The 21,848-nt window shown below is 49.6% G+C and overlaps 1 long non-coding RNA gene across 1 annotated transcript; it reads left to right on the forward strand.

Annotated features, from left to right (window-relative positions):
• The first annotated feature begins 1,366 nt into the window (after positions 1-1,366).
• Positions 1,367-16,860, forward strand: LOC138923862 (uncharacterized). The gene is made up of 2 exons (XR_011438066.1): positions 1,367-1,842; positions 12,942-16,860. It is a non-coding gene; the product is annotated as an uncharacterized lncRNA (long non-coding RNA).
• Positions 16,861-21,848: the final 4,988 nt, after the last annotated feature.

Raw genomic sequence — 21,848 nt, forward strand, 5'->3', positions numbered from 1 at the left:
ATCAACAATCCCCTTACGGTGTGGTAACCAGAACCAACACAATTCTTTAGACATGTTCTGAACCGCCTTGGTCTTACAAAATGAATAATAGAAAATAGAATTTTAAAGAGATATTGTTGGAGAATTTAACTCTTGTTCATAACTCATATTGAGGTCACAGACCACTAAAATAAAATATCTGGCAAAATAATTTTTTAATTAATTTTTCTTTTTTTTTTTTTTTAACAGAGTTAAATATTTTTCGGAGCCAACTGCAGAAAACAGTATGGCCTCAGGTTCCATTTCTTCTTGTTACATTTTAGCCATCGTTAAAGCCTCCTGGGATGTTTGAACAGTTTCCCTCTATTTCTAATAGGAAATTTCAGAAATCGAGAAAAGTTTAAATAGAGAAATAAAAATGATCCACAATATCCCATTAGAGATAGCTCCGTCTGTACTGTGGTATATTTTTCCAGAGTTCCCTGGTTCTTTCTCTCTCTCTCTGAAGCATGAGCACAGAAATCGTATAATAGATATCTTATACAATACACTGATTACTTGATAATATTCTGTAAATATTTTCTAGCATCATTAAATATTCTTGCTTGCATGAATGTGTATATTATTCTGTTTTAGAGATATATCACAGTTTTTTAATGGAGCCCTTATTGTTGGACACGTCGATTGTCTCTAATCATTACACGGCACTAATCAATCTGCAATGAGCAAGCTGTTCATCAATCGCTTGGCGTATCTCTGATTATTTCCTTAGCACAAATTGCTTAAAGTGGAGTTGGTGCATAAAGACATGGAATTCTCTAACACACTTGTAATCTTGTTGAGGATAGATTAAATATGCAACATGTTAAATTTGAATGATTTACATATTTGATAAACATTCTCCAACTTAAGTGTTCGAAAGGTAGGATTTTGTGGCAAATCAGTATATCTGATTTTATAATTTTTCTGGATATTTCTTCTCTTTTATCCTCAAATTTCAGTTACTACAAATTGAGCAAATGCTATTTTAGCCTGCATAAGGTTTCACCTACATCGTCTGATCGGGTCCTTTCAGCACCTCTGGGTGATGGCTATTATTATCCCCATTTTCAAAATGGAAAACTGAATCTGGAGAGTTAGCTTGCTCAAGGTCAAACCGAGGCTCGCCCTACTCCGAACGCCCAGCTTGTCGCAAGTCCTCGTGGGTACTCACATTTAAGTCCCTGAGAAATGAGCTCTTTCTGCTGAGGCCACCCAGGGCTCCAGGGTCCCTGGATGCAGCTCGGGCTGCTTTGGCGGTGCTTTGCCGTCTGCGCGTCAGCAGAAGCGCAGGTGTCAGGGGCTGGATCTGTTCCGGTCCATCCCAGGAACATGCCCCGGAAGCAGCGCAGTCCCCGCCCCCTGCTTGGTCTACACACAGCGATTCCCCCTCAACAGGAGTCTCAAAGCTCCCGTTTTCGTTCCTGGGAGTTCTCCCCACTCCACAGCGAGTCTGAGCGACTTCAGCTTCCTCCTGAGAGAGCCCCTGCCGTGAACAGAGCTTGTCCCAACAGAACACAGCTGGGACGTCTGACCCTCCTAGTTTCCCTTGGTTTCATTTGTTCTGAAGTCCCAGCTAATGCTGACTTTTACATCTCCTCCTTAGAATCCTTTTATTTCAGCGTCCTTTATTTACTCCATTCTGTTCATCTTTTTCAATAGCAGAGCACAGAGTGTTCCGGAAGCTCTCTCATCTTTTCTTTAAGCACTAGACCTACTTACATTCGTGAGTCCCAAGGACGGACGACAGCAGCACCTGCCACCACGGGCCTTGGAAGGGTCGGCTCTCAGGACCCGTTCCTCCGCCAGAGCAGCTGAACTGGAGTGAGTTTGTTTTTCAATCGTTTCTTTGTAAACTGTGACTGCTGTGGTCTGCGGCGTGACTTCCCTGTGTGTTCTCCCGGCCCCTGAGGCCTCTGCCTCCTCCCTCCTCGCTGTTGGGTCCCCAGCTGCAGCTGCAGCAGCTCACACCTCTCCTGATCCAAGCTCCAGCAGGCACCAGGGAAAACAGAAGCGATGTCCTCACATCTTTCTAGGCTTTTTTCCTGAGATCTTTTGTGTAGTAGACGTAAAAGGAGAGAAGACTGAGGAATATCGGGGAAAAAGCACCCTAGCAGAGTTGTCTCAAATGCTGCCTGCTGTTTCTGCGGGCGCGGACTCAGACGTTAGGAAGGGAAGCATCTTTTGGGGCACTGTGAGGATAGCTCTGCACCGGGTGGGAGTGGGGGCTCCATGGGAACTCAGTTTTGCTGAGAAAGGCACGAATGTGAAGGGACAAGTGACCCCAGAGGAATATGACAGGCTGCCCCAGGATCTTGATCTAATTTGCATTCAAGTTCAGGAGTTCACTTCTGTTCAGAACTGATTTCCAAATACTCAACTGGCGTCATTTTCTTATTTCGGGCGTTTCCTTCCTCGCCTCCTTTTGTCTCCTGCTGCCTCTCACAGACCCTCTCCCGCCCCTTGTCGCTCCCACCCTCCCCTCTGCTGCTCCCCCCTCCTCCCCTCAAACGCTAAAGTCTTCAGGGTGTGGGTGGGGGTCACAGTATGGAGACAGACGAATCAGGTTCTTCTCTACCCCGCCCTTTGGGGACCAGTTCCTCCACTATGAGCACGAATTTCGTGGACTTCACCACAACACTAACAATATTAGGATTGGTGATGCTCCCCTGGGAGCCAAATGTTAAAATTGTCATATGCTGGGGCTCTTAGCCCCAAAGAATGGGATAAAATTGAGACACTTCCACTTCTGCGAGGCTTTCCATTAATCACTATTAACAGCTAAAGGCTGTCAAAACAGACAAGTGATGTGTGCCATTGAGAACAACTCATCAGATTGGAGCTTTGACATTTTAATCTCAGCCATTTCAATTGCTGGAAAATTGAGGCCGATAACCTAGAATTCATAGACACACGCACACACATGGCATCTTTAACGACACCCACAGCGTGTATAACAACTATGCTTATGAAACAGCTCTGGGGTTAGGATGGCGGAGAAGGCACTGCTGTGGAGAGGGGCCCGGAGCACAGACACGAGCACACTGATACCTTTCTCCCACCAGGGGGCTGGCCCACGGCCCCCAAAATATATGTGTTTGTCTGCTTTCCGGAGGAGCATAACCTCTTGAAGCTGTGAGCTGTTAGCACACAATGTTTTAAACATAAAAGCCATTTTAGCGCTCAGAGAAGGATGAAATGGAAGGACTTGTGGCGCAGGCAGAAAGTTGCTAAGTTCATGAAAGTGCTGCTGGAGTTCTCTGCGTTAGCTGCGTCTGTGGAGTGGACGGTTTATGCGTTCTCTAAACAGCTTTGAAATGCCGGGACCGTCCTGTTAAAGGAAACACCTGGATTGATCATTTTCCCCTTTTTAATGTTGGTATTGCCTTTGGCCTAAAAATGACAGGTTGAAAGACTGTCATTAGCCTGAGTTGCAAACAGATTACATGTTGATATAATAGATGTCTTACCTTTAATTTTTGTTTTAGTATCTTCTTATAAATGGGTATCAGACCATGTTGAACCTATTTATTAAGGCTTTCTTCTAAAAGACGCCTTGGTTGCAAAAGAAAACCTCCTCTCCTTATCAGAGGGCGCAGGAGGCTCCTCCTCCCGGAGATGGGAGGGAAGCTGGAGGGTTTGGGTTCTGAGCCGGGCAGCCCCGCTTGCCGGCCACTGCCCTTGCCCCCTCAAACACATCCTGCCTCATCCCATCCTTTTCGCTTTGCTCCTGTTGCTCCAGAAACATTACTTTCTCCTCCCTGCCTATAGAAATCTACCATTCTTAAAAAAAAAACTGGTGTTATGGGCTGAAGCATGTCCCCCTCAAGTTCATATGTTGAGTCCTAACCCCTGGTAGCTCAGAATGTGGCTGTGTTTGGAGACGGGGTCTTTACAGAGGCGACGAAGGTAAAACGAGGCCATTAGTGTGGGCTCTGATCCAAGTTGACTGTCCTTATAAGGAGGAGCTCAGGACACAGACACACACATGCAGACGACCATGTAAGGACACAGGGAGGTGACGGCCGTCTACACGCCCAGGAGAGAAGCCTCAGGAGGAACTGAGCCTGCCTACACCTTGATCCTGGACTTCCAGCTTCCAGAACCGGGAGATGATCAGCTTCTGTGGTTTAAGCTGCCCAGTCAGTGGTCCTTGGTTACGGCAACTCTAGGAAACGAATGTACCTGGCTAGGTGATGCGTTCTGTGTGATATCATCCCAGAGACAGGCCTGCCTGAAGGACGGTGACGTTCCCAATAACACCTTTACCATTACAGGTGACTGCGTGCGTGTGTCTGCTCCCTGATGACCAGAATCCTCTTGAGGGTAGAGACTTATCTTTTGTGTCTCTGGCCACAAGGCACAGTGCCTTGCAGGTAATAAATGCTCGGTGCCTGCTAGGTGACTGGGGAGGGATAGGCTCAATTCTCACCTCCATTCAAAGACCAGCATCACCTCCCTGCCCCGGCCCACACAGTGGATGCCACCACTTACTTGGTTGACCCTAAATTATCCCTTTGGCTCAGGCTTCGTCTTGATTTTCAGCAGGCAAGTTGTGACGTGTGAACAGGAAAGAGAAAGCACAGGAGATCAGAGTGCCCCCCTGTTCTCTGCATCACGGCAGCCTTACTGCGCACACGCACCATTTTCCTCTGCATGAAGAGTGGGTTAAGTGCTGGAGATGGGAGCCTGGGGTGAGAGTGGAGGCCAGGGTCGTCCTAGCTAGCTGAGAGGATGGGGAATGCTGAGATCGGACAGCGGAAGAACCAGATGCCCATCCTATAAAAGACCAGCAACTGACCAAGAGAACCACCCCACACAGGCTCTAGTTACAGCCTGAGAGGTGAAGCATTTGGCCAGTTTTAACTACACAGAGAGGGTAGGTCAGCCAATTGCAATGGGACTTTTCAAAGACAGAACGAAGGTTTTGAGTAAACCTTAACTTAGGATATACTAAAAATGTAATCACAACTGAAGTCTGTAAGGCAATGACCACTGACTGTCTGTTGATGAACCACAAAGTGATAGCGTAACTCAGAAAGTCACACGACCAAACCAGCGATCAGTCTGCTCAACATCTCACGGGGGACAAATGCTTATCAAAGTGCGATTTGTTGATTTGGGGCGCTTAGTGGAAAGCTTTTCTTGCCTTCTGTGTAGTAAGAGGCCCCATGTCAGATGATATCTATGAATAACAAATAAATAAATGCTTCTCCTGAAAACAGACATGTGGACCCACCAGTTTTTCCGATGAGTGGTGCATTTGTGTTTCACTGTAACCGTGATATGCTCGCTGTGTCGTGCCCGCCGTCTGCTTTGGAGCCAGCTGGTCACAGAAGATGCGCCAGTGCTCCAGCACCGTCTGCAGGACACTGAGTTCTCGTGGATGCCATCAGGGCGCCGATTCTGAGACAGGACAGCCCAGGTTGACAACAACCATTTCCTTTCGTAGTCTCACTTTTTATTCTCTTTTCTTCCCTCTCTCTCTCTATGTCTCTCTCTCTCTCTCACACACACATAATTGTTTCCATTGGATGAGAAGCAGAGAAGTAGGCCAAGCTTTTCACAGGGGAAAGCACACGCTTAAAGTCCAAAGCAAAGTTATTATCACTGAAAAAATTTGCTTTAGGTGTTTTCTGGGTTGTAGGAAATGAGCTGCTCCCCTGACAAGCCCTGTGACCTCTGGCCTTTGCTCCCTGGTGTGCACTCACTAACAGTCCTTCCATTTCCACCCCCCGGGCAGAGCGGTGACTACCTCGGCTTGGAACTGCGGAGGTGTTGACGCCCTTCCCGGGCGAGGCCAACCTATGGAGCCAAACGGCGGTGCTCAGGGCTGGCGGGAAGCAGACAGGAGAGACACCTGGGTATCTCAGAAACGGGGGGCTCCCACGCCTTCTGGAAGATTAGGAGACAGACTCTCTGGCCAGCCCCAGCGCTCAGGCAACTTTCTAGCCGATGATTTCCACTGGCAAATGTGCAGGTTTGCCTGGAAAGTCATTCATTATCTCTCACTTAATCATCCATTTTAAGAGTTTCTGCGGGCTGGATAATTAAAGACACGGGGTTTTACGGGATTATCACGGTACGTAAAGTCCCCCGCTATGCGCCAAGGCTGGTAGCATCTGTCTCCAGACCCTTAGCATCTATCTCTGACCATGACAAAGCATTCCCAGGCTCCTTTTGAGGCTGGAGTCATACCTTCCTCTTTTCTTGCTGCCTTCCAACCCACCTCTGGACAGAAAGAGGCTCGAAGGGAAAGCCCCAGAGTGCGTCTGCCCTCCCGGGAGGGTTCAGACACAAGCACAGGCGCAGGCAGCATGTCTCTGCAAAGGCCGGGTGAGGACCGTTGGGCAACAAGGGAGTGTGGCCGTGCTCCCGCTTCCTCTGAAGGTGAGGTGCAGGCAGTCCTGGCCAGCTTTCACAGATGGTCTTCAAGAGCCCCACCTCCCGCTCACGCCCTTGTGGAATCTCCTCCCTTCGAGGTGGGCTGCACCTAGGAACTGGCTTTTGATAAATAAGTAAAGCAAAATTGATGGGAGGTCACTTCTGTGATTAGGTTACAAGGCACTCTGCCTTCTGTCTTGGAGGCATTCTCTTGTGTTGACTTCTTGGCCAGCATTTGCGGATGAAGCAAGCTGCTATGTTGGAGAAGCCTCATGGCCAAGAACTAAAGGCTGTCTCCAGCCAACAACCCTGCAGGGACTGACCCCACCAACAACCATGTGAGTGAGCACGAAGTGGACCCTGCCCCAGCTGAACCTTCAGATGAGACACAGCCAGACAACACCTTGACTGTAGCCTTGTGAGGCGTGGAAACAGGAGACCCACCAGACCACGCCCGGATTCCTGACCCACAGAAACCGAGGTACCAACGGTTGTTCTCTCAGCCATGAAGTTGATGGTAATTTGTTGCATTGTAATAGATCATTAATCCACTCAAACAACAAAAACTCATGACTGTAAAGAATCTTTACGTTTTTCACCACAATTATTTTTCAGAGGGAGGAACTTCTAAGCATAAGAGTGATGTGTTCACTTATAAATATTGGACACTAATTTTCATATATTGACCAAAAGGAGACTATCCATGTTGAAACCAAGACATTTCTCTTGCATTCATACTTGTTAATAGGTTGCCCAATCTTTTATACGGTGAAAAGAGTGCTGATTATACAGTTTATGAGGATTCGATTTCTCAGAATCCTCTGCTTTACCCGGGACTTGTAAATATATCACTCTGTTTCTTCTTTATACCGTCAGAGTCTAAGAAAGGAGAAGCAGCTCAGCTCAATCCTCTTACAGCCATCATGGATTCTGACAAAGGCTTAGATACTCACGTAGAATATTAAGAAAATATTGGTCAGTATGATACATGACAAAGGTATGTCCCTAAGAAGGCAGGAGATGGACCAAGAGGGCAGAGCAAGGCTAAGAGAGAGTCAATGGAAGGACACTGAAGAAAGTCAGTCTGCCTCGTGAACTCACTGGGAGGGGGTCTCGCCTGGGATCTCTGAAAGTGACCCCCTTTTTCTAGTCCCGGGGCTCCCTTGCCAGGGCCCTCATGGTCCAGCTGGATGGCAGAGGTACCCCAGCTGGGAGGAGGAGCTGGAGCAGAAGGTGGCAACAGCTGGATACGACCACTTATTTCCTCATGTGCATAACACAAAACTTCAAGCTGCCTATGAGCTATGTCTGAGAAAGTCACTAAAAAAAACGCAAAAATAATAATAACAACAAGTCTTTTGCTTACTTATTTTCAGGGTGTGAAAAAGGAACTCCAATAATATATATATACAGTTGTCTAGACAGAGCAATCCTTAGAGGCCCGCCAAGAGCGGAACGTGTTCCACACAATCTAAATTTCGCAAGGCCATCCCCCAAAGGACAAAAGAGACTCACAGCTTCCGAATATGCCCAGCCTTTTAAATACGGTTCTTTCTATTTTTCTTTTCATTTTTTGCCTTATCTCTTTTAAAATGATGATCAATATCTTCTCTTTCTTCAACTATCTTCCGAAGAAGCCGTGGAAAAGAACAGGCAACTGGGAGGCGAGAGTTATAAATACTAAAGGAACCCCTGAGGACGCCACACGGGATTGACGCCTCTTCCTTTTTATTCTGGTTTCCATTTGAAAGGACCAGCCAGAGGCCCACTGTTCCTGGGTGTTTACACAGGATACTCCTTAGCCACTCCTTGTGTTTTCTGAAATTCAGTGAGTATGGGTAAATCTGTGCAAAGGATCCCCCAGCAGGCCCTCGCTGGAGCTCCATTCAAGATTACGAAGCCCCGTCTTCCCCACTCTCTGTGGTTGAGCTCATCTATCACAGAGCTTGGCTCACGCTGGCTTACGTCACTGAGAACTGAAGTTCAAGTTTTCTTCGCTGTAACTCAGGGTTTGCGTGAAGCATGATGCTCTGCTCATGGGTGGTGATAGAGAGAAACCTGGAAGAATTAGGAGACAAGATCTAACTCAAGGGGTTGGATTAATAGGAAATAAAAGAGGAGACAGCGTTACAGGATCCAGACATGGCCAGCTCAGCATCTAGAAGAGCCCATTGCAGCTCTGAAAACGGCTCTACAGAGCCAGCAGAGGAAGCAGGGGAGGAGGGACCCCAGCAGACCAGAGGGTCCAGTGATGGGGATAGTGGACATTGATTATTGGTTTTTCAAGACTGTCAGAGAAGTAAGAATACGACAGAAGCCAATTCTGCTTTGGAGGGATTTGATAAACCGGGGGAACTTGACCCTGGTTCCCATGGCCACTTAAGGCATGGAGGACAGGGGACAAAGTTCAAGGTCATGCCTAGGCAGGGGATTTAAGAGGAACTCCCTCCATAAACTTTTCTTGTCCTTACCAAGTGACTTTAGATGAATTAGGAAAAATACCTCCCAAGTGACTGAGCACTTTCCATCTTAAGAGAAAGTGGCAACAATATCACCCATGAGTTTTCAAAACCAAAAGCCATCCTTCACACATCCTCAGGTTTGTACATCAAATTCACATTGCCTGGTGGCCCATGACGTTTCAGGCCAAGATTTTGGTTGATGGTGACCTGGGCTTAGCAGGACACCCAGGCACTGGAAGAAGCAGATGGAAATCCTCTCTGGAGAGACTGAGCTTCAAGGCAGGCCTCAGAAAATCCCCACAAATGAAATCCTAGTAAATGTGAGCTCATACTCAAAAACCAAAAATGCACAGAAAGTCAGTCACCGTGAACAAGAGACAACAGAAGGCGCTCGCAGATAATTAACTCTGCCCAGACATCACTTACTGGAGTTATCGGACACATGATTGTTTTGTATGAAAGGCTGATGGGCGAGCCTGATGGTAGTAACAGAAATGACAGCGAGTGATTGGGTTCTGGATGTCCTTTGAAGATACAGCTGATAAGAACTACAGACCGATTGCACGTGGGGTATGGAAGACTGACGTCAAGAACAATTCTAAGGGTTTGGGCCTGAGCAACTGGAAGGATGGACTTGCCATTTCTGAGTGGGGAAGCGGCAGAAAGAGGAAGAGGTGGCGGTGAGGGCAGTCAGGCCTTGTTCTGTCATGTTGACACACAGGTGGTGACGCAGGCCCACACATAGTTTGTGGCTCTCGACTTTGGGATGGACTTATGGGTTTGAGATGTGACGTTGATCATCTTCAGCACATAGTAATACAGCCATGAGACCCAATGAGGTCACTAAGAGAATGGATACACAGAGGAGAGAAATGGACCAAAGACTGAGGGCTGCGACAAGACAACTGTTAAGGACCAAGAGATGAACAGGATCATCAAGGGAACCCAAGAGGGAAAGCCAGCGAAGGGGGCTGGGAACACAGAGAGAGTGGTACCCTGGAGGCCAGATGAACATGTGTTTCAAGAAAGAGACAGCGAGTAACTGGGTCCAATACCACTGACAACTGGAGTCAGGCGAGAACTGAGAGTCCACCTCTGGCTTCAGCTGTTTGGAGACCATTGGTGCCATGAGGATGAGCGGTTTCCCTGGAATGGGAGAGAGATGGAAAGCTGATTAGAGGGGACTTAAAAGAAAATGAGAGGAGAGGAAGATAAGACAAGGGTAGGAAAGCATTTTGCAGAGTTTTGCTGTAGGTGAAAGCAGAGAAAAGTGGCAGCAGCTTTGGTTCGTGGGGTAAATGGACCTACTGGTTAGGAAGCGGGAGAGTAGAGCCTGTCTCGATGCTAATGCAAAGGATCCTAAGAGAGGTAACAAATGATGGGGAAGAGAGACGGGGCAGTGGTGCAGCCTTTGAGCAGGGGAGAAGGGATTAGTGTACAGGCAGAGGGCTGACATAGATGGAATGCAGCATGTTTATCTCGGATCTCCAGGAGATGGTGGTTGTGGGCGTACAGAGACCCTTTGGCTGGTGGATTCAGTGTTGGGAGTGGAGAGGAGGGAATAGGTGTTGAGGGTTTGAGGAGAAAGAAGAAAAGATGTAATAGTCTCAAGGTCAGTGGGAGGATGGGATGATTACAAAGACCCCACAGGACTACAGGACACAACCTGAAGTTAGTGGTCATGAGTGCAAAGACCCCGGTCAGCATGAGTCAGGAGCTGGAATTACTCACACGAGAGAGAAGCGGAAAACAGAGCCATCATGGGCAGGAAGCCACATGGGAACAGCACAGAGATGAGAGGGTCCCAAAAAGGCAGGAAGGCCTCAGGGATGTGAAGACGAGACAGGAGCACTGCACAGAGCGGAAAAGGATCCGGGCAGACCTTAGATTCGAGAGACAGAGAGAGGAGACCTCTTGACACACACACACTGGTCTCTCCGAAGAGGAGTAAAACAGCAGAACGCAAAAATATTTCAAGACGTAATTTTTAAAAGTTTCCCAAAAGTAAAACAAGTCTTGAATCTGCAGTCTGAAAGGGCACATGAAGGTTAAGCAAGCAATGATGTATTGTAAAAGATTAATAAAGCAAAGAAGCGAGAAACGGCAAAGGCCTGACCTGAAATACGGATCAGCACTATAATCAAACGCTCATTGGTCAAGAAAACAAATACGATAAACTCCCATATTTAAAGGAAAAGATCCTGAATACAACATGGCACAACATCACCACGGTGCACTGAAAAGGCGACTTGAAGTCTTGAAAGCAAAAAGTTGGGCAAAAAATTCCAGGCAGATTCAGTTCATGTTAAAAAAGAAAAGAAAACTTGCAAACATTACTGAGACTATTCTGCAGAAGAGAAATGAATGAGAACTCATCCTTTCAGATGCTGTAACCCACCATAAAGCTACAATTATTAAAACGGTGTCATACTGGAACGTGACTAGATAAACAGATCAATGTAACAGAAGAGGCAGTCCATTAACAGAGCCCAGTGCATACAGAACTTAACGTAGGACAAAGGCAGACTTTCAAATCAGTGCAAGGAAAGATGGACGATCTTGTACATAGTGCCAGGACAATGGGGTTGCCACCTGGAAAGAAAGAAGATACAGCCTGTCGCTCCTTACACAAATGTGAATTCCGGAACGATAAAAGTTTTACATGTAAAACCCAAACTACAAAAACATTATAAGAAAACACAGAGTGAATACTTATTTTTAATCTTAGAGTACAGAAGGGCTTTTAAGTATGACACAAAATTCAAAGGCCATAAAAACTGATAAATTATACTCAACAAGTTTAAAGAAATGATCTCTATAAGGAAAACTGTTATAAATATAGTCAAAAGACAAGTGCAAACTAGGAAAATAGAAAATATTTGCAGAATGTATCATAGAAAAAGAGATGTTTTGATCTCTAAAATTTTTTCAAATCAATAAGAAAAAAAGTACAATAGAAAAAAATGCCCAATGTTTATAAGCATGCAGAAAACGAAATCCAAATACCTCTGATTCGTGTAAAAAGACATTTGGTGTCCTCAGAATAAGGGAAATGTAAATTAAGAGTATAATGAAATAATTTGGGGGGGCCAGCCCAGTGGCGTAGTTGTTAATTTTGCACACTCCAATTCTGTGGCCTGGGGTTCGCAGGTTTGGATCCCTGGCACGGATCTATGTACCACATATCAAGCCATGCTGTGGCCACATCCCACATACAAGATAGAGGAAAACTGGCACGGACGTTGGCTCAGCAATAATCTTCCTCAAGCAAAAAGAGGAGGATTGGCAACAGATGTTAGCTCAGGGCCAATCTTCTTCACCAAAAACAATAACAACAGCTAAAAAAAAAAAGGATATAATGAAATAATGTTTAAAACTCTGTCAGTTTGGCAAAGATCAAAGGGCTTGATCACATATTAGGTTGGCAGGAGGTGGGAGAAACAGGCTCTATCATCACAGTGATGCAGCTTCCAAAACTTGGTAATATCTACAAAAATTAAACTCTCTTATATAATTCACCAATTCCACTTCTAGGAATTTATCCTATACATAAGAATGGCATATATACAAATATACTCAACATAGCACTGATTTTAATTGCAAAAGATTGAGAACAGCAGAAGAAATAGGTGAAGTAAATTATGCTCTAGCCACGCAGTGAAATACTATGCAGGTGTGAAGAAGACCGAGCCGGCTCGACACGCCTTATGTAGACACACTTCTGGTTGAGTGCTTGGTCAGAGATTCTGGACTAACGCAGTCTAACTGAATCACCACGCCACAGACAGTAACAAACGGGGGCTGAATTCTAGTCAAGCTTGCCTTTAAGTCAGGTTGCCCCACTGCTCTGCACAGCGGTGATCGTTCGGACGGAATCAAGAGCTGGCTACGGCTGCTCATCCCGCCTTAGAGGAATCCCAAGCAGCTGGCCTTCAAGTCTACCCTTCTCTGTCCTATATTTTCTATAAATTTAGCACAGGTCTCTGAGTGACGCTGTGCCTTAAGCAGATTCTGCCTCTGCGGTGGGACAATGCGGAAGTCGTAGTTTTCATGACTGCTCTCCCTTTACTCTTCCAGCATCTGCCTCTCACACCAGATGAATGTCACCTCTGTCGAGAACGCTGTGGCAGCCTGCTCGTGGCGCCCCTTCAAGCTCCTCTGCCTTTACTTTCTGGGGATCCGCCTCCGACAACAGGCACGTTTCCCGGTTGATGGGAACCAGGCTCCCTGCGGCAGCTCGCCCCGGGAAGTCTCACTCACAGCCCCTTCCCACTCCCAGCTGAGGCAGCGGAGGAGAGAGAAGATCACACCCCAAGGAGAACAGCCACAGGTGCTTTCTCGATCGCGTCAGGGCAGCTGCGAGCGCTGGCAACAACACCAGCCACGCTTTTCAGTTCACCTTTCACGTGCACAGTGGGAAGGACGAAACTAGAACTGGAATGTGATTTGTGTATTTGTCCTGTCGTCTAGGTGGGATGTGGAGAAGAGAGAAGTGGGACGGGGTGAGCGTGGGTTTGAGAAAGGAGGGGACAGCAGCGGGAAGCATGTGGGGAACTAGGCTCTTTGGGTACCAACTGGAGGCCCAGCTGCTGGCCAAGTCTGACTGCAGCCCACTGTGGTTGGGACAAGCGGCCTGACCCCGTCTGTGGTTCCAGATCTTTCACTTTTATGCCCCTATGAAGCCCAAATACCAAATGCTGTCTCCTTCTACCTTCTCTTCCCCTTGTGGAACTGCTTTTACTGAACTCCTTGCACTACGTCCTGGTTCCTTGGTGGGCGCCGGAAGAAGCAACCCAAATATGTGATCATATGGTGACATCAAGGGTGTCGTGTGCCGTGCCTCTGTGTCCTCGCTGGGGTCCCAAGCACCGAGGACAGGTGCTTGATAACCTGTTCTTTACTGAGCAGCTGCTGTGAGGTTAGCGCACAGAAAAGACAAACTTGGGGAAACGCCATCCTCCTTTTCCGTTTTGACTCTTAGCACATTCAGAACTGAATCTACGGCCCTGACTGAAAACTGTGTAAGACCCGCGGCTCTCAGTTTGGGGTCCTGCCTAGATTTCAGGTCTCACCTGACAATTCTGGACATTTCCCCTTGTCTGGAAACACAAGCACACCTGCACCACGCAACACACAGATTTCTTGATGTGTTTTTAATTGAATCATTAGAGACCCTTTTGGGGGAAATGGGGGGTTGTTACATGAGGACACACCCTTGTCCCCAGCCCCATTCTCTGATCGTGGCTCGTATTATAAAGGAGGATGGGGTAGGGACCGGGCGATGGTGCCCCCGTCCCCATGCAGCTCTGATGTTCCGTGACACCCAGACCCAGACAGGTGCCATTGTGGGTCAGGTGAGGGGAGAGTCCAGCCGGCTGGGAGCAGCCGCGCTCTCGGATGCAAACGCGCGCTCCCTGAGCTGCAGGAAGCAGATGCTGGCCTGGGAGGAGGCGGCCCTTCTTGCTGAGTCTGAAGAATCCCTTCAAGAGCCGTAATGAGAGGCGCTGAAGCTCGCGCTGATTACAGACTGCACCAGAATGCAAACGACCAAGGGAGCAGCGCTGCAGCCACAGCGCAAAGGGGGACGCGGGGCGGACATGCAAGGCCGCCTGCACCCGCGTCCCCAACCTGACCCGTGGAAATGGCCGTGCCCCCCACCTCTGCCCCGCTGGCAGTGGTGGCTCCTGGACGGAGGGCTATGGGAGGTTCCAGCCACACAGGAGAGCGCACACGAGGGCCCAGGCCTCAGGGAGCGGGGAGAGCCTGGAGACCAGCAGTGGACTCGGCCTGCGGATGGGAGCAGGGGGTTTGAGAAGGCCCGACCGCCACCGACAGAGGCAGAAAGAAAACATTTGGGTCTCCACCTTGCAGAGGCTGCTCGTGCGATAACCACGGGTCCCAGGGGAGCTTCGAAGGCCCTTCAGAAGAATGTTCTGGGTGGGAGGTGGAGAGAACAGAGGAGAAGGTTGGACAGAGGTAGGCGTCACAGCAGGTGAGCCTGTGGGTAGAGACCTGCAGGAAATGGAATCTGGGCGTCTGCCCCAACTGGGCGTCCTGCCCACTGCCACAGTTGCCTGGACAGCCCACGTCTTCAAGAAACACACAGAAACAGACCCGCTTCCACCAGTTCCGCATGCCGAGGCGGGCCTCGCCCTACACGCCAGTGTTGGAGCAACAAGACCAATGTCGATGCTCATACCGATACTGATGCTAATGTTGGTACTGATGCTGTGATGCTAATGCTGACTGAGGCTGGTACCAACAGCAATTCTCACAGTGATACTGATACTGACACTAATACTAATATTTATGCTAATGCTAACACCAACAGCTACTAGCTAATGCTAATACAGTAGCTAATGCTGATACTGATACTAATATTAATGCTAAATACTAATACCAATAGTGGTACTAATACTGATACTAATATGTATGCTAGTGCTAACACCAATAACTAATAGCTAATGCTAATACTAATCCTGCTCCTGATGCTAATGCTAACACTAACACTAATATAAATATTAAACTAATGCTAATCCTGATACTAACGCTAATGCTAATATTAATACTAATGTTAATACTAATATTAATGCTAATGCTGAAACTGATACTAATACTAATAGCTAATGTGAACATTAATGCTAATGCTAATACTAATGGCTAATGCTAATATTAATGGTAATATCTAATGCCTATACTAATATTAGTGGCAACGCCAATGCTAACTAATGCTAATACTAATGTTGATGCAGTCACTAACACTAATGCTAATAGCTAACGTTAATACGAATCCTAATGCTAATATTAATATCGACGCCAGCAGCAGCTCACACTTACACAGTCCCTGCCATGTGCGGGGCGTCGTTCTGTGTGCTTTACAAGTCTGAAAGCATTTGATCTCCATGACAGCCCTGCAGGATACGTAGCAATTATCATCCCATTTATAGATGAGCGAGGTGAGGCCCGGAGAGGTTACATAACTTGACTAAGCCGAGGACCCGGCAAATGGACTCTTGTGACCCCGAATCCCGGGGGTTAGGGGCAGTTTGGCTGCAGGAACTGAGTATTTCACGCACTTCCCCTCTCCCAAATACGTCCCAAATCCCCGTGGGAGGGAGGCACTTTACTGTTTCCAGGGATCAATTTGAGTCCTGTGTCCCTTCCTGGCCAGACAATCCAGGAGCAGTGGCCTCAGACGCTGTCCCCACTGGAGAGTGGAGCCCTCATCACCCTTGGTGGACCATTGCCCAGAGCCTCAGCACATGCCTGGTGGGCACACTGTGGGGCGACTGTCGTCCAGGTGGGCAGTGTGGAAAACCACCCCAGAAGGGGCCCTCAGGGTGCAGTGTGGAGGACAGTGACCTGGCGAGGGCACCTTCCTCAGAGCCCTGTCCACTTGCATCTTCCAAGGACGCGTTTTCCTACGATGGCACCTCGGTACTGGACAGGCCCAAGTCTTTCCTTAACATTCCTCTTGGCACAAAAGCAGCAGCTGCACGTATGTTGGAGGAGACATGTCACCCAGAGCCCCTTGGGGCGTTTGAGCTCCTGCCCTGACCGCACACACTCTGTGGGGCCTGCACAGACTCTGGGGCCAGCGAGGGCTCCTCCTCAGGACCCAGCCCGAAATGGCCTCTTTGTTGGGGTGTCTTTCTGCACTTGAGTTAACATGCCATTGTGTTAACTTATATTTACAACTTCGTAAAATTGAAATCTAAAAACAAGAAAGGGAAACCAGAATAAAAGTCATGGTAGCCAGCTCAGGAGGAGCGTCCCACTGGTGTATTTTCTTTGTTGACTCGAATGGACTCTCATCTTCCCTCATTCACAGCTGGCCAGGCTGGTCATTTGGGGCCGGGTGTCTGCACCGACTTTAACCACTAAGCCCGGGGTGTCCAGGCTGTCCCAGGAAGGACGACAGAGAACGGGCCTGTGAGGACAGGGGGCCTCTCACCCCTTTGAAACGTTAAATAAAAGAAGCTTGTGTTAAATAAAACCAATCCAGACGCCTGCCCTTCCCCAAATGGATGCCCTCCTCACCTTCTGCTTCATGGCACCTGACCCCCGACCATTAGAGATCTATTCCTTCCTGTGGAAGCTTCAGAACCCAGGATAAAATGCACATTTCTAGCCAGGAGGGGTGGGTTAAACCGTTCTCAACTATGGACGTTTGAGGGGCCGTGGCACCAGCTTCCGTCCTGGCCGAGCTCTGAGGGGTGGGACCGAGGGTAGGTGAGCCATGATGGAGGCAGAGGACGTGCAAATGGTGCTGTGTAGGGCGACTGCCTTCCCTTCCATGGACCTGTCTCCTCATCTGGCAAATATACACACAGGAATTTCTGATCAGCAATCCGGTTTTCCAGGATGCTCGTATAATGGGGGGGGGGGGGGGGAGGCAGAGGAGGCTGGAGGGGCTAAGAGGGAAGCGACGTTGGAAGCGAGACTGTGCCTGCTTCAAGCTCGCCAGGTTAAAAGACAAAACAAAACTCAAACTCATTTTGCTTTGGGAGTAAGGAAGAAATCAGTGGAGACGGTGTTCCTACTTTTATGACAAGTCCCAAACATCGCAGTCCGCCACTTGAGGAGCGAAGAGAGCTAGGAGCTGCATGCACGCTGACTCGGGCATGGACCATCCCAGATAGGGTGTGACCGAGTTAAAACCGTGTGTTGCTGGCAGCCGCGCTGCCTTCTCCCGGCCGGAGACAGTGACAGTCCAGCCAGTGCTGTCGACTGCAATTCCTTTTTAAGAGGATGAGTCCTGGGCCCGGAATCCCTCTGAAGACGGTGGAGACGTGGAGCTCGCTGAGGCTTCAGGGCAGGGATGCAGCCACCTCCCTCAGAAGCTGCGCTGCTGTGTCACGCAGCGTCACCACCAGACAGCCTGTGTGAGGTGCCACCAAGCTGCTGCCAGCACCAGAGCCCGAGTCTCGGCAGGTGTTGGGGAGACCAGGTGGCCCGCGAGGGCGGGTGACTTTAGCCCCAGCTCCCCGAGCCCCCAGCACCATCGGCTTCTCTGCAGCAGCACAGACATCAGCCCTGATTTCCTGAGGAGCATAAGAGTGTCCTTAATTGTCCCCAGACACTCTAGATTTTACCGCCTGGTGTTCAGGGTGAGGAGAAGGGGAGGACGGGGCCATAGGGGTGTTGACAGTTTCAGGAGGCCGCTGTGAGGCTTCAGTCCAAACTTCCAGATGTTTCCACTTGCCATTTGGGTGGGGGGGTTAGTTCATGCCAACGACGTGACAGAGGACCCATAAAATGGGGCTGCAGGGTTCTGACAGGTGCCAGAGGGAGGGAGCCACAAGCACATATGGAGGAGGGGATGCTGCTGTGGGGGGGGCTTCTGTCAGTGTAGACCCCCAGCTGTTGCCAGGAAGCGGGGCCACCTTGCCCCACGGGGCAGAGGCCTGGTGCTCGGAGGGCTGGCTCCAGACCACAGCATCTCCTCCTGGGCTGATGTCACAGTCACGGCTCCTCCTCCCACCAATGCTCCGTAGAGCCGCCCAGAGCAGCTCTCTGTCCCTGAGATACTGGACCTCGTCCGGGGCTGTCTCTCTCCCATGTGTGTTTGTGTTTTGTGTTGTGTTTGTGTGTGTGTGTGTGTGAGGTGTGTGGTATATGTGTGTGGTATATGTGGCATGTGCATATATGTATGTTTGTGGTATGTGTAGGGTGTGGTGCATGGTATGTGTGGTGTTCGTGCTGTGTGTATGTGGCGTGTGTTTGTCTGTGGTGTGTGTGTGTGTGGTGTGTATGCATCTGTGGTGCATGGTGTGTACAGTGTGTGTGCTGTGTGTATGTGGTCTGTATGGTATGTGTGCAGTGTGTGTGGCGTGTGTTTGTCTGTGGTGTGTGGGGTGTGTGTATGTTTGGTGTGTGGTATGTGTGCAGTGTGTGTGGTGTGTTGGGTGTGTGTAGATTTGGTGTGTGGCATGTGTGCAGTGTGTGTGGCATGTGTTTGTCTGGGGCGTGCGTGTGGGGTGTGGGGTGGTACATGGTGCATGTGTTCTGGTAGAAGCCAGTGGTGGCACTGGCTTCCTGACAACGGTCTAGGAGACGGTCCCTGGGAGCTGGCCTGGTGGGACAGCTGCTGCGCGGGCGGAGGTGGGTGCAGCCAGACTGTTGGGGAAGCCGCGTCCACGCAGACAGTGGACGGCACGGGTCACCTCCTCCCGCGCTCTGACTCTGTAGCAGCGCAGTGTTTGTTACCCACGTTCCCTAGAAGTTTGGCGGTAGGAAAGCACTGCTTCACTCTTGCTGAGGTGAGAGAGTTCATTTTAGGTAATCCGTGCTGCGCAGCCTGAGCCGAGGGAGCAGAGACTGCGACGACGCTGACGAGGGCCCGTTTCCTCAGCCGCGATTTAGGTCACGGCTCCCTCAGATTGGCTGTTGCCATAGCAACGGGAGCTTCTGCTTTGCACGGGGACATGCGATGCTATTCCTCAAGGTACCGGAACACGCAGAATCCTATAAAGATGCCTGCTTGACGCTGGAGCACCGCCACCCCTTGCGCCCAGCCAGCCCCGAAGAGGAAAAGTCAACATAATCTCATTTTGCTGAGGACCCACTTCATTTTCTTAAAGATGAAAATGTTAACAGCCGTCGCATTCCTGGAGGGCTTCTGGAACTAAATATAACCAGTGTTCCATAAGGTCTTGGAAAAATCCAATTGATGTAAGATTATCAAGGCTCAGAACACACATCTCTTCCCCCTGGTATACTGAGGTCACAGGGCCAACTCGGGGATGGGAAGGAACCCAATCGGCCAGGCAGTCCCCCGCTTGGCCTCCGGCCTCCCATGCCCACCCCCACGTGCTGAATCCTGCAGGACGCCTTGGTTCAGTGGGTGCGGATGGAGGCCCATGCCCACCTGCTGAATCCTGCAGGATCCCTGTTTCAGCAGATGCTGACGGAGGCCCATCCTTGCAGAGAACGTCTAGTCATCATCCTCTAAGCTCTCCTGCATTCTAAGACATCTTATTCAAAAGAGTCTAGGCCTTATCTGACGGATATCTGGAAGAACTCACTTATCAGTTCATGTAAAATGCACCTTCTGATTTAACACACATGCCGCATAACCCAAGAGGATGGCGTGACTGCTGATGTGCCCTGTGCTGTCACGGCTGCGAGTCCACCTCAGGGCAACCAGGCCTGCTCTTTCTGTAGTGAGCACGCCGCAGCCCCAATCTCGGGTTCAATGTGGAGGACGTGGAACAGGGAACAGTGACGGCTCACTAAGCTGCCTGCAGAGTCTGGGATGTGTGGGCCAAGGAAAGCACCCAGAGCACAGGAGGCTGGCTTCTACCAAGTGGAGGTCTGACTGGGGAAGGGTGGCCTGCTTCTGAGGATCCAGAGGGCTGACCGAGAAGGCGCGGACGGAATTCCTGGGCAGAAGGCAACTCGCTACCACGTGAGGATCACACTTGCATCTGTGACACACCGAGTGCTGAGTGCTTTGCTCTCGTTCACCCTCGGAGCAGCCCCACCCTCGTCTCTCCTTTAGAAATGGAAGCCCAGAGAAGCAGGCGGGTGAACTTGATGCACCCAGAGTGTCCAAAGGTCAGTCTTGACCAGGTGTGCCAGAATTCCGAGACGGCTCGAGCTTCCAGTCCCCAGTGCACACGCCCTGTGTAAGCTGCTTTCCTCCGGCGTGGGGGGCCTGCGAATATGATGGGCGTCCCTCCTGAGAGTAGCTTATGTTCTATGGCAAAGGCAGTGGGATGTGGCCGATGTAATTAAGGTTTCTATCCAGTTGGCTTTCAGCCCATCTAAAGGCAGATTGTCCCAGGTGGGCCTGACCTAACCAGGTGAGCCCAGGCCTTCCCGGAAAGATGAGACTTGAAGAGGTCAAGGATTCTCCTGCTGGCCTTAAAGAAGTGAACCACCATGAGCTCCACAGCCGTGAGGAAGTGAACTCTGACAACAACCACATGAGCCTGGATGAGAACTTCACACCTCAGGGGAGACCCCAGCCCTGGCCCAAACCCTTGGGCACGGTCGCATGAGCTGCAGAGCGGAGCAGCCAGTTCAGCGGAGCCTGGACTCCAGCCCCACGGAAACGGTGAGGTAACAAGTGTGTGCTGCTGTCGGCTGTGAGGCTGGTGGTGACTTGTTACAATGCAATAGAAAAAGAAGCCACTGGGCCTGTCTGACGCCCAGTCCATGCTCTCAGGACTGAGAAGAAACTTCCCTTGAGTGGAACTTCCTGCAGGTCGGGCTGTCCCGCGGCGAAGCTGTCTGCATTGTCCTGTGATGCACCCTCTGTCGTTGGAGACGGGTAAGAGAGGCCGAGGGTCAAGCTGTTGGACTTCCACAGAAGGAACTCGGCAGCAGGAGAATCAGCTCCTCTCCAGGGTTCTATTTAATTCAGGTTTTAGGATGCTTTTGACAAGTGTCATACGATGATCATTCATTCATTTGAGAAGCTCAAGGTAAGTTTATGGCTCCAACTCTTCCCATAATGTCCATCCTGAAGCTTAGAAGCTGAGCTAAACCCAGCTCGGGAGACAGGCAGCTTGTATCCCTGAGTGCTGGCGTTAGTCGGCTTTGCCGCTGTAACAAGCAACCCCCAGATCTCAGTGTCTGACCACAGTGAATGCCAACTTCTCGCTTGCTGCCCTGGCTCTTTCATATGCCTTTTCTTTCTGGGATCCAGCCTGGAGGAGCAGCCCCTCTGGAGACACGTGTTTCTCCTGACCTGGGGCAGGAGCAGGATGGCCAAACCCACACAGTCCCACCGCACGCTCTCAGCCCAGGAGGTGGAGCAGTTTCTGCTCCTGCAGAAAGACTCTGCAGACCTCCTGGGAATGCTGGGTCCTCCAACAGGGCGTGCACGGCAGAGGCCTGGATCACGCTGCTGAAAACATGTGCTAACGAAACGGCACATGTCATTCACTCGATGGCTGGACTTTCCTGGCATCGCGGTAAATTTAATCACAATATTCTTAGGCAATCTTTCTGTGATTTCCCCTCAAGGTCATTTCC

The sequence above is a fragment of the Equus caballus genome, chromosome 4, assembly GCF_041296265.1.
Source record: "Equus caballus isolate H_3958 breed thoroughbred chromosome 4, TB-T2T, whole genome shotgun sequence".
Lineage (NCBI taxonomy): Eukaryota > Metazoa > Chordata > Mammalia > Perissodactyla > Equidae > Equus > Equus caballus.